This window comes from Athene noctua, chromosome 7 (assembly GCF_965140245.1).
Source record: "Athene noctua chromosome 7, bAthNoc1.hap1.1, whole genome shotgun sequence".
NCBI lineage: Eukaryota > Metazoa > Chordata > Aves > Strigiformes > Strigidae > Athene > Athene noctua.
In genome coordinates, this window is record NC_134043.1 from 23,992,545 (window position 1) to 24,009,144 (window position 16,600).

A 16,600-nucleotide genomic window follows, 5' to 3' on the forward strand; every position below is an offset into this window, starting at 1 on the left:
TGGTTTGCTGAGAGCCAAATTGTGTCTTTTATGGAAAAGAATGACAAATGGTTTAATTCAGTATCACACACGTGTATATATGAGCTGAAATTCTGTTGCAACTCAAAGCTGTTAGGCAAATATTTTAGTATCATCACAAGTTTAAAAACAACAGACATGTGGGAGTACATCCATTTATTTACACTTGTACTGACTTAAAATTCAAAATGTTATTTGATGCTTTTAAAGTACTGCTGTGGGATGTTAAATTACTGCTGAATTCTTACTGTTTTGAGATACCTTTCAACCTGCCAAGATGCCTGATGATGATGATGATAATAATAATAACAACGGTAGTGCAGGGATTTTTAAAATAATGTGGGGCTTGTTCCCGTAAGATAAATACTATTTTCACTAACCCCCATTTTATGATTCAGCATTTCTGATGCAACAAAGTGAAATAATGGAAGTAAAATAACAACAGGTTTGTGTGGGATGAGAAAGGGAAAATGAGCACATGCATTGTCACAATTTCTGCAGAAATTTTTCGGAAAAAAAAAGCTCTTATAAATGGCACCTTCCCCCCCCCCCCCCCCCCCGAATATTCCTTCTCTTGTTTCTACTATTCACAACATTTCCTTCTTTTATTCCTTTTTTCTGATCTCGTCCTTTTGTTCTCTTTCCCTCCTCAGATGCTTCTCCTTCCTCCTCTCAGCGGGAGGCTCCTGGCAGCTGGGGACGGAGAGCCACGGCCGCCGCGGGCCTTGCCGGCGCCTTGCCGGCAGGTGAGCTGCTGCTGGCTGGGCCACCGGTGCTCAGGGAGAGGAGAAGGAAGAGGGGAGCCCACAGTTTTGCTGCCATGTATGTGCAGGGCCTGTTTCACTCCTGCCTTCCTCTTGGACGTGCCTCTTTCGCAGGGACACGGTGGGTACAAACTCCACGAGCTATCTAAACCTCCCTTGCTCAGGGCTGGGGGGCGAGGAGGAGGAGGTGAGATGGCAAATGTGTTGTTCTCAGGTGAGGATGGGGGCTATGAGCCACCCCTCTGCACCACGTTCGGCGTGGGCTGGGAAGCGGAGATGTAGGAGCTGATGCTACCTGCCCCTCTCTCCATCCCCGACAAAGCGCCGGGTTCAGTGAGGGTCCCTCCGGCCGTCGGGCACGGCCGCTGCTTCAGGCAGTGACAGCCACGAACTGCCCCACAGGGACGGGAGGGAGAGGGCTGAGGGCTTTTTCGCCTCTCTCTTACCAAAATAGTTTGATCGCCCGCGGGCACTTTGTCAGAATCGCGCTCGGCCGCGGCCTTGCTGGCACAGCGCTACCAGCAATCTCCGCTCTGATCGGGGACGAGAGGTCACCGCTGCAGGGATCGGGGGCTGATTTATTAAACAGCTACATCTATTTAAGATGTAATTCCTCGAAAAGAGTACTGTTCTTGCGGCCATTTAAACCAGTCAGAAAGCATGCCAGCTAGGGCCTGCATTTACTTTCCCCGGGGAGGCACAAAGCCGCGGCTCAGCGGGCGGGAGCGGGCGCTTGCGCTCGGCCGGGTCGCCCCCAGCCCGTCACTTCCCCGGGACTGGCGCCCGCTCCCCTCGCACCCCGAAGGGGAACACGGTAGGAAGCGCAGCCTGTGCCCCGGTGTTGCCGACCTGGCTCCAGGCACGCTCGCTGGCTGGGGCGGGGGGTGTCCGGGCTTACGGCGGAGCCCGGGCAGGAGCCTCCGGGACGGGGGCGGGTGAGAAGTTTCCCCGCAGGCACCGGGGTGTTCGGCAGTGGTGGCGGTGCCGGGGGTGCGACCCGGCCTGGGGAGTCCCGCAAACGCGTGCGAGAGGAAAAGCTCCCTAAGGGACCGGCCGGCATCCCGGCCCCGCAGCCCTGGCCGGGCTCAAAACCGGAGGGCACACGCCTCTGCCCCGGGGCAACCCTGCGGCTCGGAGCGCTCCGCTGGCAGCGCCGGCCGAGCCACCTCCCGCCGTGGGGCCACAGGCCCGGCGGGTCGGGCTGCAGGGGCCGGCCGGATCCCCCCGCCCCCCGCCTCGGTGCCCGCAACGGGCGGCGCCCGCCCGCGCCTCCGTCACGGCCCGCGGCGGCGGCTGCCGGCAGGGGGCGCTCTGGCTCCGGGAACGCGCCGGCGCTCCGGCCGCGTCCAGCTCCACGGGCCCCCCGCCCCCCGCGCGGCGCGGCACGGCGCGGCCCGCTGCCGCCGCCCCACGGCCACGGCCACGGCCACGGGCGGCTGCCCCGGCGCCCGGCAGGTACCGCCGGTTCGCACCGCACCGCACCGCGAGCTGCCGCGGGGCAGCGAAGAGGTTACGACCCCCCGGGCAGAGCCTGGCCGCCGGCCTGAGGGGCCCGGCCCGTGGCGGCGCCCCGCAGCCGCCCGGCAGGTGCGGCCAGGCCCGGCCCCGGCCGGCCGCCACGCCCCGAGCACACCTGCCGCCAGTGGCGCCGGGCGGCGGCGGGGAAGCGCAGCCGCCCCGGCGGGCGGAGGGGCCGCCCGGCCCCGGCCCCGGCCCCGGCCCGTTGGGGCCCGCGGAGGCGGGCAGCGCGGTCCCGCCGAGGGAGCGGGCCCGGCGGAGCGAGCCGCCGCCGCCAGAAGTTAGTGACAAGCGTGGTTTGGCCGTGCCTGCAGCCGGCGGCTTTCTTTGTGCGTTTGTCAGCACTTTCGGTGACATTCCTTCCTCTGTGCAGTTGGCTGGCAATTTTCCCTTTTTTATTGCTGGAGGAGATTATTCTAAACAAGAGGAAAAGAAGAAAAGCCTTTGTAATTTTTACAAAGGTTTTTAAGAACATGCTGTTTAAATGACAGTCGAAAAACAATTTTTTTTTTTTTTTTTGGTAATTGGTGAGTTTCTTAGCGTTCACGTTGATGCTCTTTCTTCAGTACAGATACGTATTCCAAAGACATACTTGATTTCTTTGACCATATCTTTGATCATAGCTTATCATTACTGCCTACATACACCTATGTTTGTATATCTGCCTTTTTAAGAGTCGGTAACAAAAATTTATTTTATTAAAAGCCTTCCAAATCAAAGATGAGAGAGGACAGAGGAAAATATGAAAACCTGGAAGCCAAAGCACTCTCTCCTCTTGCATACCACCCAAACATTTTGGACCAAATCCTTAGCAATATAAACTGACATAGTGAACCTCACTGATTTACCTTGGCTGAAAACCTAATTCCACTGTACAACATACTCAGAATATGTAAAAGATACTTCAGAGACACAAAAAAGCGTGGTCTCGCATTTCAAGAAAAATCAAACTAAGCTAGACTAAACCAAAATAAATTCTTATTCTCTACTACAGTAATTATCTGTAGTGACTGCAAATTCTTTGTTTCCCATGCACTCAAGCATGTTTTAAACCAGAAGCTGTATGTGATGCTTTAAAATGAAAAGAAATAATTTCTTGTTTGATTTTTTTTTTTTTTTTTTTGTGGGAGATGGGTGGTTATTTCACTCTAGGATATGTGAACAAATCTTTAAGAAATTAAATGCGTTCTGCTTTATTATTACATATCATTTAAAAGCTTTTAGTGACTTCACCATTTCAAGTGGCTTTAAAATGAGAAGTTTAATAGTCACATTTTTTAAGTTTAATTGCTGTCGTGTTTTACTTGCCTGGTCAATTTTTTCCAGTGCAGCACAGCGATCAGGCAGCGTTTCAGGTAGTGGCTTGTCAGTTATTTTAATAGGAGGTTTCCCAAATCCCCCCTGGAATGAGATGCTCTTTAGGGGAAGGGGCAGGTTCCCCATGCTCAAAACTGATTGCCTTGCTGACTTCCTTCCCTGGGTTTCTTTGGTAATTTCTCTAATGTGTCAAGCCGCTTTGCTACAAAATAAATATTCAGAGATGGGGAGGGAGGGGGGGAGAAGGGAGGAAAAAATAGGCCTCCCAGTGAGCTATTGATTTGAAATATGAAACATTTTATTGATACAAGAAAAACCCAGACATAAGGAAGCAGTTTGGTATTGCACAATATTTGAAAAAAATCGTGTGCATCTGTTTAGCACAATATACTGCATAATGACAGCAATCTTCCCTGTTTGTATCTATTCATCTGATTATGCAGCGTAACAATTCTTTTTTGCTACACATTTATTTACTAAAGGATTTTTTAAAATGGATAATAAATTAGTAAATCAGATATCATGTGCTTGGGAAAATACGTTAGTTGACTCCCTACACACAAGATAGTTGCAATTCATATTTTATGTGATATTCAGTGATACTTGCATATACAGATGAAGTTACGTACTTCCCTTGTGGCAAAGACAAAGGAAGTTTTAAATCACTATTGAGTACTCTTTCATCTAGGCACATGTTATTTTGAAAAGCTTCAGTTTTTAACACTGCAATGCAGCACTGATGTAATGAAGAGCTTTGACTTACTTGAAGTATAACCTAGTGGCCTTCTTTTGATGCTTTTTCCATAGCTATTTCTGCTACAGCTTCCTGTCCTTGACCCAATGATACATTGTGAAGTTCTCCTGAGTCAATGGTAAATTCAAACTTGTTCCCTAAACAGAACAATATACTGTACTACTTTGAGCCAAATAATGAAGTGCTCAAACAAGCATGTGTTCTACACACGTTGTTTAAATGACACCATGTTGCATGAGTCACCAAAGTAAAAAAACCAACCCTCAAAAATACAGTTTCAATAAATCAGCTGAGCTAGGATATTGTATTGCTTTCTGGCTAGGTAGTCTATATTAGCAAAATACTGCTGTGTCTGAAAAGCAGTCCAGAATTGGTACAACTGATTCCTGCTAATGGATTCCCTACCTATTGCCTATATATATATTTCAATGCACACAGAAGTGGCTATGTTAGAAATGTATCTAAAGGAAAATCTAAGAAACTAAATTAATGTCTCACTAAGGGTAACATTACACACAGGCAATACCAGGGGCTGAACAGAAGTCCTTACACTGGCACTAGGAGGTAGTTTAGTCAGAGGAGGGCTAGGGAGATTTCAGCCTATCTAGGCAATAGATTCAAATCTGTTGCTCAAGTATACTTACGCAAGGTTGATGACTCGCACTAGTAAAAGGCAGAGGAGCAGACAGCTACCTCTTATTTCAGAAAGCAGCCAGCATTCACCCAGGCAGCTGTCTGAGTCAAGCACTGTAACTTTCATCAGATAGTATGTGTTCCAGATGTAGTGCCGTCTGTGCTTTAACATGTGACAGCACTCGCAGTAATGGAAAGGCCTCATTTATTTCCCTGGTTGTGGTAGTTAGAATATCTAAACCAGTGGTATTGCTAAATAATTTTGTAGACATTTCTTTTATTTCATGGTAAATGCTGTGGTTTCTTATGACTGTTAGTAATAGGCTCTAGTCCAGACTAACCTAATGGTTCAGAATTGATAAAGCGGACCAGTCCAGAAGATAAACATTACTGGGGAGCAGCACTACCTTCTTTGAAAGTTTTTTCTGAACACTGGACACATTTTGTTCCTAGTTCCATTCGGGCAAAGTTTCCATAAATTAAGAATTACAGTTGACAGAGCCTCGGGGAAAACAACAGTTAAGGTGTAAGATCTATCTATGAGGCATAATATTTTATCATGACTTCTTTTTGGTAGAGATCCAAGTACAACACACATTAGGGTCACTCACAGTGCAAAATCTGTCCTTCAAAGGGCTGAGGCTAGTAATGCAAACTGACAGTGCAAGTCATCCTGGCCGGTCTGCTGTCTCACATAATTATCAGGTTCAGGAGAGAACTTCTTTTGCTTTTCATTCTTTCAGAATTTTCTCTTTTCTGGACATTCCAACTCCATCACTTCTGCTTATCCTTTCAAGGAGTCTTCAGTAGCTCTGTTCAGGTAACAAAATTCGTTGTCCACACTTAAAAAAACACTGTGTAGGGCCAGTACATTTGAGCACAAGCATACAGACTTTGAAAATCAATGTAACTAAAGTTTTTGATTTTTTTTTTAAAAAGGATAATCAAGTACTTTTAATCAAGTATATAGGATCATTATTATAGACACACTGTACCCTGATTTCTCTGCAAGCAGAGGTAGAGAGAAATTCAAGTAACTTGAAACAGCGGTCAGTGTAAATTCAGAGAGTTCACAAAGCAACAGTTTCTTTTTCTGTAACTGAAAGCTTTAGGACAGAAGAGCTGTGAAATTAATAGAAAATATTTGTAATATTTATCAGTGTTTATTTTTGCAAAAGCTTTGGATTTTATTTGTGGCCAAATTCTGCATTTAAAACATTTTTAAAGCTTTTAAAGCCACGCCATACAGACTCTGGGTATCATAAGCTTAAATCATACACATATAGAAGCATTCTTCATAGTACATGAATCCATTCACAGGCTGATTAAGTGTGTCAGCTTGCAAGACCAGCTAAGCCTTCACCAAAATATGAACAAAATTCTAAATTTAAGACTTTTCTGAAATGTCTGCCTTCTCAAATTAAATGTGAGCTTTTGTATGTAAGCTTTTCAGTATGTCAACAAGGCTAGAAACACTGAATTGTGCTGAGAAAGAGTATTAATACAATATTCCAAGGTCAGCTGAACTCAGATTTCTCCAGAAGAGGAACAGTTTCTGTTAAGAAATTGCCAGATCAAAGATACATGGTGAAATGCTTAAAATTATAGACGTCTGTAAGAATCAGCTCTAAATTTTCCACTCTTGTAAAAAACAAAAAGGGGGTTCCACACCATTCTTTATCACGTTGTACAGGGATGTGCTGTGTTCTATTACTTGGTATTTAATCCAGAAGTGCATTCAGCTATGTACTACGTATTAGTAGCGAGCACTGAGTTATAAGCAATTAAGAGCAGCAAAAGATAGGAAAGAAATAAACTGTTGGCTGCAACTGCCCTTTTGACAAAGAACAGGAATTTTGAGAGAGGAGGGAAGGAGTTTCCTTGTCCCTGGTGGAGTTTATTATTCTCTGGAAACAGGTAAACCAACCCTGGCTCATGAAGATACTTTAGAATAGGAAATGTTTTGCCTTTGAAATGTACCAGATTACATGTCATTTAAAATAGTGTTCATGACGAAGATACCCCAGGGACCACCTTACAAGAGCTTTATTTCTTGCCTGCAAATTAGTCAGTTCAAAACACTTCTCATTTCTGCCTTCAGCTCTTAATACCACACATGACATTTGTAAAATAGGGGATAAGAATGAAAAGACCCTGAATACAATAGTACAATTAAAAAAATAAAACAAAAGACTGTAAAGGCAAGAACGAGACAGGTTTCAGCCAACAAGGAAAAGAATGAAATTTTGGTGCATTTTTGGAGGCATTTCAATATACCCTCTTTCTTCTGTTTCAGCAGGGGCTCACTGAAACAGCCATGTTTTCCAAGTGGCAGACAGACAATAGCATCTAAATTATTTTTAAGAAAGCACTTATAACACTAAGCACCCACTACTACTAAATCCATCTTAGAGGAGAAGGGTGGAGGAAGAAGAAAGGTCAACAAATGTATCAAGTTCTTTGTGTAATGCCTCACTGACATTTTCCAACTCCCTCAGCTGGCTTTTATTTTTTAATTTTTTTTTTTCAGAATCCTGGTAAAATGCAGTAAAGGATTTAAGGTTATCGTCTGTCTCTCTCTAACTTCTGACATCTCTTTATAACAAGAAAGAGTCACAGCCAACTGTAACAGGAGGGCAACACAATGAATCCTGGTAAGACAGGGAAGGGGGGAGGTTCAACTTTGCTGCCCCTTTGCCCCCATTTCTTCCTCACAGAACAGAAGTGCCATCTGTTCCTAGTCCTAACATGCATGCATTTGATTTCCATTCAGTAATAACTAACACAGGAAAAAGATTATCAAGTGATCTAAAGCACTATCAGCATTAGCAAGTCTTCCCCATCCAGTGTTTTGTTTTCACCTCCAAAGATCTGCAGATGAAATGGATATAGGCAAGTGCCTTAATTGCCTAGAATTATTCTGTTCTCTGGTAGATGACCATATGGTCAAGGTGTAGAACATGACCAGACTAAGGATATTTAGGTGCTTGGGTCAGAAAGAGATCTAGGAAAATCAAATGAGAGGATGGATGCTTAGATTCTCCAACCTGAGTTCAGCTCACTGATCTCTATTACTTAGTGCTGTAATACATCATCATAATAATGCAAAATCAAGTCACATCGTGTTGCATGAGGCTAGACAGTCAGTTTTAAAGTACGATCCTGTTTCAAAAGAATTTGTAAAAATATTTCTCAGGCTTCACAGTCAAATTTGTTGCATTCACAAGTAAAGAGCCCAACACCACCAAAACCACCAAATAACCTTCCAGTCCAGCAAACTCAGTTTAAGATCCAAACCCAATTAGCACATCTTTTTTTCCTAACTTGCTGCAGGTGCCAAAGACCCTGTGGATGCCTCAGTTATGCCCAGTTATGCCTCATGTCTTATTGTTGAAAATAATGGGGTGCAGCAGCAGATGTTAGCAAAGGAAAGGCACCTACAACGTGCTGTTTGCAAAACAAGGTAACTAAACAATAGGTGCAGTGGGATTTCTCTGTCCCAGCCCTTCAGACATTTCAATACTCTTTCCTCTTGCTGTCCATACCTAATTATTTTAGCAGTCTCTCATTTCTTCATCTTCTCATCTTTGCTGCTGCTGCCTGCCCACATTGTTACTTAAAGCACTTCTGTGGCCATAAACTGACCGTGTTGTCAGACGCCAGTTTTCTTCCCAAGGACTGGGGAAGGACCTCAAGCATAGGAGAAGCATGGCCAGAGCTGTTATAATGTAAAGAAACTTGTAAAATTGTTCAAGAGGGCAAAGCCAAGAAAATGGCTAGCAAGTAGCTTGTGCTTTAGACTTGCTTATTTTGTGCAAATCAAAGATTGTTTAAGCTGTATCTGAAATCTGAAGTTGATCTGTCTGGCAAACCTACTGATGTCTACATTGTCAAAATACATGAGACAACATTTCATGTCTCCAAATTTCCATTAATTTCATTGCCTTATTTTCTTTCTTCTCCTCCTACACCAGGATGACATTTTTGAAGCGTATTTTTTAGAGCATAATTTGATCAAATGATCCAAGGGAACTCCCTATAGACATCCACGATTTAATGCTAGATCTATTCTAAAGGTTGGCATGCCTGACAATGGCAATTGGTTTAACCCCAGTTAATTTTTAGATAGTAGATATGGTGTGTTTTTTCTGAGTCAGGACTGTATTTTGTTTACACAACTCAATCAGAAATGTATCGAATAAAGGCAGGGCCCAGCCACGTGTGGTGGTGAGCACTCTGAGCATCCTACCTCAACCGGAGCAGAAGGTGCTCAGCACCTTGCTGGAGCCAGCCATTGTGCATGTCCTTGTGCGAGATGCTTGTAGGTGACTTCCAGATAACCTCAGGGAGACTGGGCTGAAATTCACTGGTTGGCTTATTTCTTGTTCAGTACAGTAGATACTCTGTGCTCTGAAAACAAGTAGGATCAGCAGCTGAATCTGAATTCCTTTGTCCTCCCTTTACCTCCTCCATTTGGGATTTCACTTTCCAGCTCACTGGAAGCCAAAGAAGCCTCTTTTATTAGGTTAGTGTTTTCCTCCTCATATCCGTGCAGGTTTTGGGCTCCTCTGCTCTGTACCCATTTATCACTCTTTTCAAAGGGAAGAAGGAAACTCTTGGTATGGGTGCAAAACTTAGAAGAGATCTGTGCCGAATTAGAGCAAGAACACAGCTGCACAAGACTCAGCATACTTCTCAGAGACAAAATGCAGTAAAGGAAAAGATGGCACTTTAAGCTTTTAAATCAGAGATCATTATACAATACTCTTTCCATTCAGCTCATTCTAGGAGGAATATATACATGCAACAGCAGCACTTGGGACATGAAGAGCTACTTTGAAAGTAGATGCGGTTACCGGCGTTTGGGAAGAGGATGGATAGTGGAGAGTGAGAAAATCGGCTGTCCCTGCAGATTTCCCCACCAGCCACAGCAACATCTATGAAATTGTGCTTTTCTGTCTTTAATGAAAAAGCAGTGTGGACTGGCTGAGAGCAAACTCAGTTTGTAGAAGACTTTCAGACTGACATTCATTGACTGAGGAGGAAGTTTCCGGAGGCCCGGCAGAGTCGGTTAGCAGCATGAACAGCTCAAGCTACAGCAAGGAGACCTGAGCAGAAGCACACAAACCTGTCCATATTCCCTCCTACTGTGGTGAAGCAGGAAGGCAGCAAGTGAGGCCTGAAAATCAATAGGCAAAGTGTTGTTCTGTGGGCTGCGTGGCCACACATATAGGTATACACACACAGAGCTCGTGCGAAGTTCATGCTGTACCAGGAGACCTAACTGGGCTGTGAAAGTAAGATTTTCTCTTTCAAACAGACCAATGTAAATGATAGTTGAGGGTGTAATGCAGGCGGTCAGGTTCTTTACACTCAGCCTCATGTTGTCAGAGTGTTTTGCTCACTGCACTGCCCTGTGAAGTACAACAGTAAAAGCCTGTGACAGGAGGGAAAGAAGGTTGTAAGCCAGTGGTAGCACTAGATTAAAACAGCAGCACGCAAACACACTGACCTCCTCCTGAGTGGTAACCTTGAGTGAGAGCTAATTCACTGGATTGATTTTATTCAGCTTGTCCATGAGAAAATAGAGCATGGCAGCATTGTATGCAACTGGCCAAAAGTGCTTGTGAGCTTCAGTGATCTTTATGGTGTTCATTTCAACTTCCAGGTCTTTAAAGATATTGGTGGTGTTAAGATGTAGTATTACACTCAAAGTCATCTTATTGGCAAAAGGGTATTGGCAAAAGGGTATTGGCAAAAGGCATGGTATATACTGATCTAAGAACTTATTGCTAGTCCAATTAATGTTTTAAACAGTCTAATAGTCAAAATTACTTAATGAATACAGGAAGGCCTCATTAAAATAGAGTTAAAATTGTTACACAAAAATTTCCCTAATCACTAGTGTGCTTACTCCTCCAGCACTCCTTTGGGTCTTAAGATTGACACTTCAGTATTTCTCAAAAGGAATGGGGGAGTATAATGATGAGTCATCACCAGGAGAAGTGTGATATTTATGGGAGGGGGATGTCTTTCTCCTCAGTCTGGTGTCTGCTTGGATTTAGTTTTGTATGTTTTCTTAACACTATCAGCTTACTGGGATTAAATGACTGATTTGTGTCATCTGTGTCTGCACTCTTCCCTGCGACTTATTCTAGAGCTAAAGGCAGTTCAGTCCACAATGAATAACCATCTGTTATTACTATAAACTAGAGTTAGACTAACACAAATCTAGTCAAGAGTACATCACAGCTGGACAATTGCTATCACAGCTAAAACAAGTTAAAAAATATTTAGGCCCAGACAAACCCAGGGAACTGCTGAGACTCTGGACTGTCATGTGAATACAAACCTTGTTGCTTTTTGCTAATAATGGCAAAAATCACATTTACTAGGCTGTAGAGTCCCTTTGGATAGCCTGTGTATTGCAGAGTTCAGAAAGGATTTGCAAACCTTCCTATGACTGCAGAATCATGACTGAGCAGCAGATCTTGGTAGAATTCACACTTTCCTGTCTTCTTTTGGATCAGGATAATGTATATAGTCTGATTGATCTGTATTTCTTCATTGCCATCAGAAGACCAGCTAACAAAGTGTTTGATTTTCATCATGAATATAATTTGCACAATCAGCAGGAGTACTGTAATTATTAAAATGAGAGCTATAGGTTGTAGAGCTAAGTTAAAAATTCCTGTAGTTGTAGGAGGCCATAGCGTAACCTATAAGGGCATAGGATAATTGAGATCACATGCTTGAATCAATGATACATCTCTCTCATACACGTGCATGCACACACATATACACAGACACCATCAGGCAGATTTTACATGAGGTAATTCACAACAGTTTCTGGAATTGGATCTCTACACAAACACAACTAGATCCCATATATATGATTAGAGATTGATCAGAAACAGAAGGAGGAATGCCATAGTCACATCTGGTTAACTTCTGAGCTAAGCAATCATCTGAGGACTGAAAGATACTGTCTTCACATATCTATTGCATATTTCAGTACTATTTGCTGGAATTTTTCTGAAAAGAATCACCGGAATATTCCACTTTCTTTGACAGTCTGTGTTCACAGATGCACATCTTTAATATCAGAAACACTTGTTATACATTTCCAAAATTATCTGAACAGCTTCTTGGTAACAAAAAGAACTTTTCCATCAACTTGATACGTGACTACATATTCTTACATATGTGCAGTGTTTCCACCATGTGCTAAATTCAAGATGTTTTAAAATACCTCCAATATAATAGTATACAAATGGTGCATTTATTTAAAAAATATGGTTTTCTAGGGGAAAAAAATGATACCTTGTTGGTTAATCTTTGCATATATATTTTATAAGCACTCAAAGTTTCAACTGTACTTGTAAATGTATGTATATTTTAATGTTAAAAGTATAGACATTCATATCTTAGTGGTCTGTTAAGTGCGGTCGCTTTCAGTGAGAGGACGTACAGTCCTCCTCATCGGGAGGAACCTCACCCTGAGAGTGCCACAACCTCCAATGGCCCATCCACCCTTGTGGTAATTTTTCCTAATCCCTGGTCAGAATTTCCTATGCTCTGACTTTTGCCATTTGCCTCTTTCCTGCCCTTGTGCACCTCTGAGGAAAACCTGTCTTCTCTGTAGCCTCTTACAAAGTATTTTTAGACAGCAATAAATCCCCTGCATTCTTGGCCTTTTCAGGGCTGAAGAATTGCAGCTCCCTCAGACTCTCCCCACATGCTACCTGCTCCAGCCTCCACTGGATTAGCGCCAGTAGATTAATGTCTTCCTTGTAGTGTAGGAGATACAGTAATTAAATTCATACTTTTCATTTATACAATCTATTTTTATTCAAATACTTACCGATAGTGTAACACTTTTAACTTGTTCTACAGCTGTACGCTCTTCTGAAGTTTTATCCTGTTCAGTTTAGTTGGATATGCTCCTACTTCAGCTTTCAATTTCCCTTCTCTGAAGTCCAAATTTCTCCTTGCGCTGCCAGTTCTTCCAGTTACCTCTCTTACCACTAACCAGACAGCCCTAGGCTTTTCAAGAGAAAAAAAATCAGATTTTTTTTTTTCTTTTTAATTTTGCAAAAATCTTGTTCTGCTTCCTGGATACATCTGCAAGAAGCTGGAACCCAAGGGTATGGTCCCCTCTGAAGAGATGAATAACACACTGGCCTTTGGACTAACAAAGTTTAATAAGGAGGATACTTCTAAATAAGATTCAGGATTTGAAAATTAGGAGAGCTCTGCCATAGCCAACTATGAATTTGAAACTTCTGACAGCTCTGCCATAGCCCACTATGGAGTGCTGCTGAGTTTCCTTTGCAGTCAATGAGAACAGAGGATACTCAGGACTTAGCAGAAAGTATTCTCCCTTTTGAAGGATCAAGCTCTTGAAGAACCCCCCCGCTGGTAGGAATATGACCCTTCAGGCACTTAACATTATTTAATTAGCATTATAAACGTTAGAAAGAACACAGTTGACAAATCATTCTACCAAAGGTAGTGGAGCTGTAATTGCAGGTGTCACAGAATTTAGTAACAAATATGGTGTTTCCAAAATTTGTTTTTTAAGTGCTTTAAAAGGCTGGATAAAGAAGGGAAGCAGACAAGCTATCAGGCACTGTTGGTTTTTTTTTTTTTTTTCCCCTCAGTGTTTTTTGTGGACTAAGAATAGAGGGAACACATAGCAAGCATCTTGCTATTAAATTTGCCCATGACAAATAGTGCAGCTGCATGTAGTGTGCAAGAACATCTGTAGAATCATGACACATGCAGAATCCCCCACACTAGGAGCGTGACATTATACTGAAAACAATTCAGTTGTAAAAGCAATATAAATCCACTTTATACAATCCTCCACCTTCTCATCCCCCTTTTCTTTTGAACTATGTTAACTAAAGGATTCTGTCACTCCTTCATGGCCTCAGTAAAAATCACAACATAAAAGTGACTAAGCATTTCAGGATTGTCCCTGTCTTTCATTAACAGCTAGAATGCAAATATGTCCTTCCTGAAGAAACAGAAAGTTTAAGAAAGAATAACTAGCAGAAGAAATGCACTAGACACCAGAACTTACTCCAAGTGGAACTTGGCATGATTTGCAGATGCAGTTTAACTCTTCAGAAATCAAGGGGTGATTATCTGGGTCTCTGTATTGTGTGCAGTTTTTCAGTTCAAAGTGAGCACTAAGATTGCTACCAGTCTTTACTTCACCCATGTAAATGACAGCACAAAGTACAGTGATATGGAAAAATATGTCTAAAATCTATAAATTTCTGAAATAAGGGGAATCTCCTTGTCTGGGATTTTGTGAGTTCCCACAGCTTACATTCAAATGCAACTATTGTGGAATTCAGTAAAAGTTCCTTTAAGCTCCACACAATCACAAAGGAAGACTGTGCCTTTTACAAAATGCTTGAAGGCTTTTATTTTCTCTAAAATGATTTTAACTAAATGTTTGCTTCCTTCTTCTAAATCTTTTACTATTTGCTCACTGAAGTAGTTTCTTTGCAATCTTTAGATTTTTAAAGTAAGAAATTTTATAATGGCCACGCAAACACTGATTTTTTGTAAAGTCTAAGGTTGTCTAAAGACTATATGATGATAATACCATGACAAGGCAAACACATGCATGCTATTAATGCCTGGATCATCATTAACTTGTTTCTTTGGAAACATCTTACTTTCAGACATTAGAACAGCTGAGGCTTGATAACTACATGAAGCTCCAAGATTTCGCAGACTGCAGGGCGAGCCTGAAGCTGGAAGAGTCATCATTTTCAACTCTACACCCATTAAATTCCTGCAGCCTAACTGGAAAAAAACACTACTCTTGTGTGAGATTTCCTTAATTATTTCATTGATACATTTTGATTTTATTGATGCTCTTCAGTCAAGTCTTTTAAACTCTGCTTTATTCGCCATCTGAACAAAAGCTTGTTTTCGTATTTCAGAGACATATTGTGCATAAATGGGAAGGTTTTTAAAGGACTCTGAGGATGGAAAAGATATACAACTGATATTACCTGACAACATTTCCTTACTATTGGGGGTACATTTATTTCTTAATTAAATTAGATACGATTCCTCATTTAATAATACAATGATTTTTAACATCTACTTCCCAGTTTGCATGTTCAATAATGTCTTGCACAAGATACATAATAATATGCATCACCATAGCAGGAAGGAATATCACAAGCCCTGCAAAGCAGTTATGGAGTTGGAAAATGCTTTCATTAACTTTTCAGTATCCTTGACTTTCACATGGAGAAGTGCGCACCTAGTCGCCAGATGATATTGCAGTCAACTGTGGCCACTCCAAGCTAGAAATGAGTGTCTGAGTGGTGCAACCTGCTCGCTCATCCTTCCATTGGTGGTACTTGTGCTTTAGCTGGTCTCTTGAGTAAAAGTGGTACATCGGATGCAAACAGTACCATGTAGTCCTGGGCTCCAGTTAATAATATAAATAGTGATATAATTTTTAACAAGTCAGCACTATAAGGAGTTGTGGAAAAATGTACCAGAGAAAGCTACATTTATATGGTATTTAAAATGGAACACTAAAATTCCCCTCTTGCAGCTTTTACTTTAAATAAATTAAAATTTTAGGTGATTTACAAAGTTTTATTTTATTTTTTTCATGATGGGGACACAGCAATTTTTGGAGACTAGACATATACACATGGATATATTCACCATGGATAAGTGCTTTGAAAAATACAGATTATGAAATAAATACAATTCTAAAAAATAAACATATTTTAAACCTAAAGAAACCAAATTCAGCATCAAAATGATTATTATTGTAGCTGATCTAATTGTTTTAGTTGTTTGTCTTCATTTCTATTTCTGCTGCTCTGCGACTTGTTGTTTACGGCTTCTCAGCCAGAAGAATAACCCGAAGGAATTTACCATCAGCAGACAAAAAAAAATATCTGTATTTCATCCTAAAGCACTGTCAACTTAATTTTACAGTAATTTTTCTGCTTTATGAATTTAGGCTGAAGTGGTAACTTTGCAGATCCATAAATCAAACCATATTAATAAAGGAAATACATATCTCTTTTTCAGATATTCTGTTTTCCTAAAACTTCATTGTAAGCATACATTTTAGTAATTAAATCTCCAGTTACTAGAAATGGGAGAAAGAAATACAATTTGAACTGTGTTGTGTACATCATAGGAAGGTTTTAAATAGAAATGGTACCTAGCTATTGCCTATATATGCCCTAATAAATGCACACTGAACATCCACATTTATGACTGGCAGTTTCCTACAGTTATGTCTGGGAGGAGCCATATACAGGCCATGTCAGCCTCCTTCACTGAAGAAAAATTTTGGAGTGGTAATCCCCAGTTGGTGGAGCTAGCTGTTAAGCAGAAATACCAGGATAGCACCCAAAGTATCACATCTCAAAAGGTTCCCAAATTCAGGTCATACCTGCAATGCATCATATGAACACAGATGTGTTGTGCCATCTGCGTGTGGAAGTGTTCAAAGGCCTCACCGTGCTCTGATGAAGTTGCTCTTTGATTTACAGTTATTGACACTCATGTTTTGACATTCAGGCAGGGAAGTTGT

The 16,600-nt window shown here is 42.0% G+C and overlaps 1 long non-coding RNA gene across 3 annotated transcripts in view; it reads left to right on the top strand.

The window, feature by feature from the left end:
• LOC141962496 (uncharacterized) overlaps positions 1-16,141 on the top strand; it is a 35,376-nt gene extending 19,235 nt beyond the window's left edge. For 2 of the 3 annotated variants that reach the window (XR_012633952.1, XR_012633954.1), the window contains 3 exons: positions 672-903; positions 7,535-7,658; positions 9,783-11,121. This is a non-coding gene — a long non-coding RNA (uncharacterized LOC141962496). Of the gene's footprint in view, positions 1-671; positions 904-7,534; positions 7,659-9,782; positions 11,122-14,705 lie in introns of those variants that run through there. The other variant, XR_012633953.1, reaches the window with a different exon arrangement.
• The last annotated feature ends 459 nt before the right edge of the window (positions 16,142-16,600 follow it).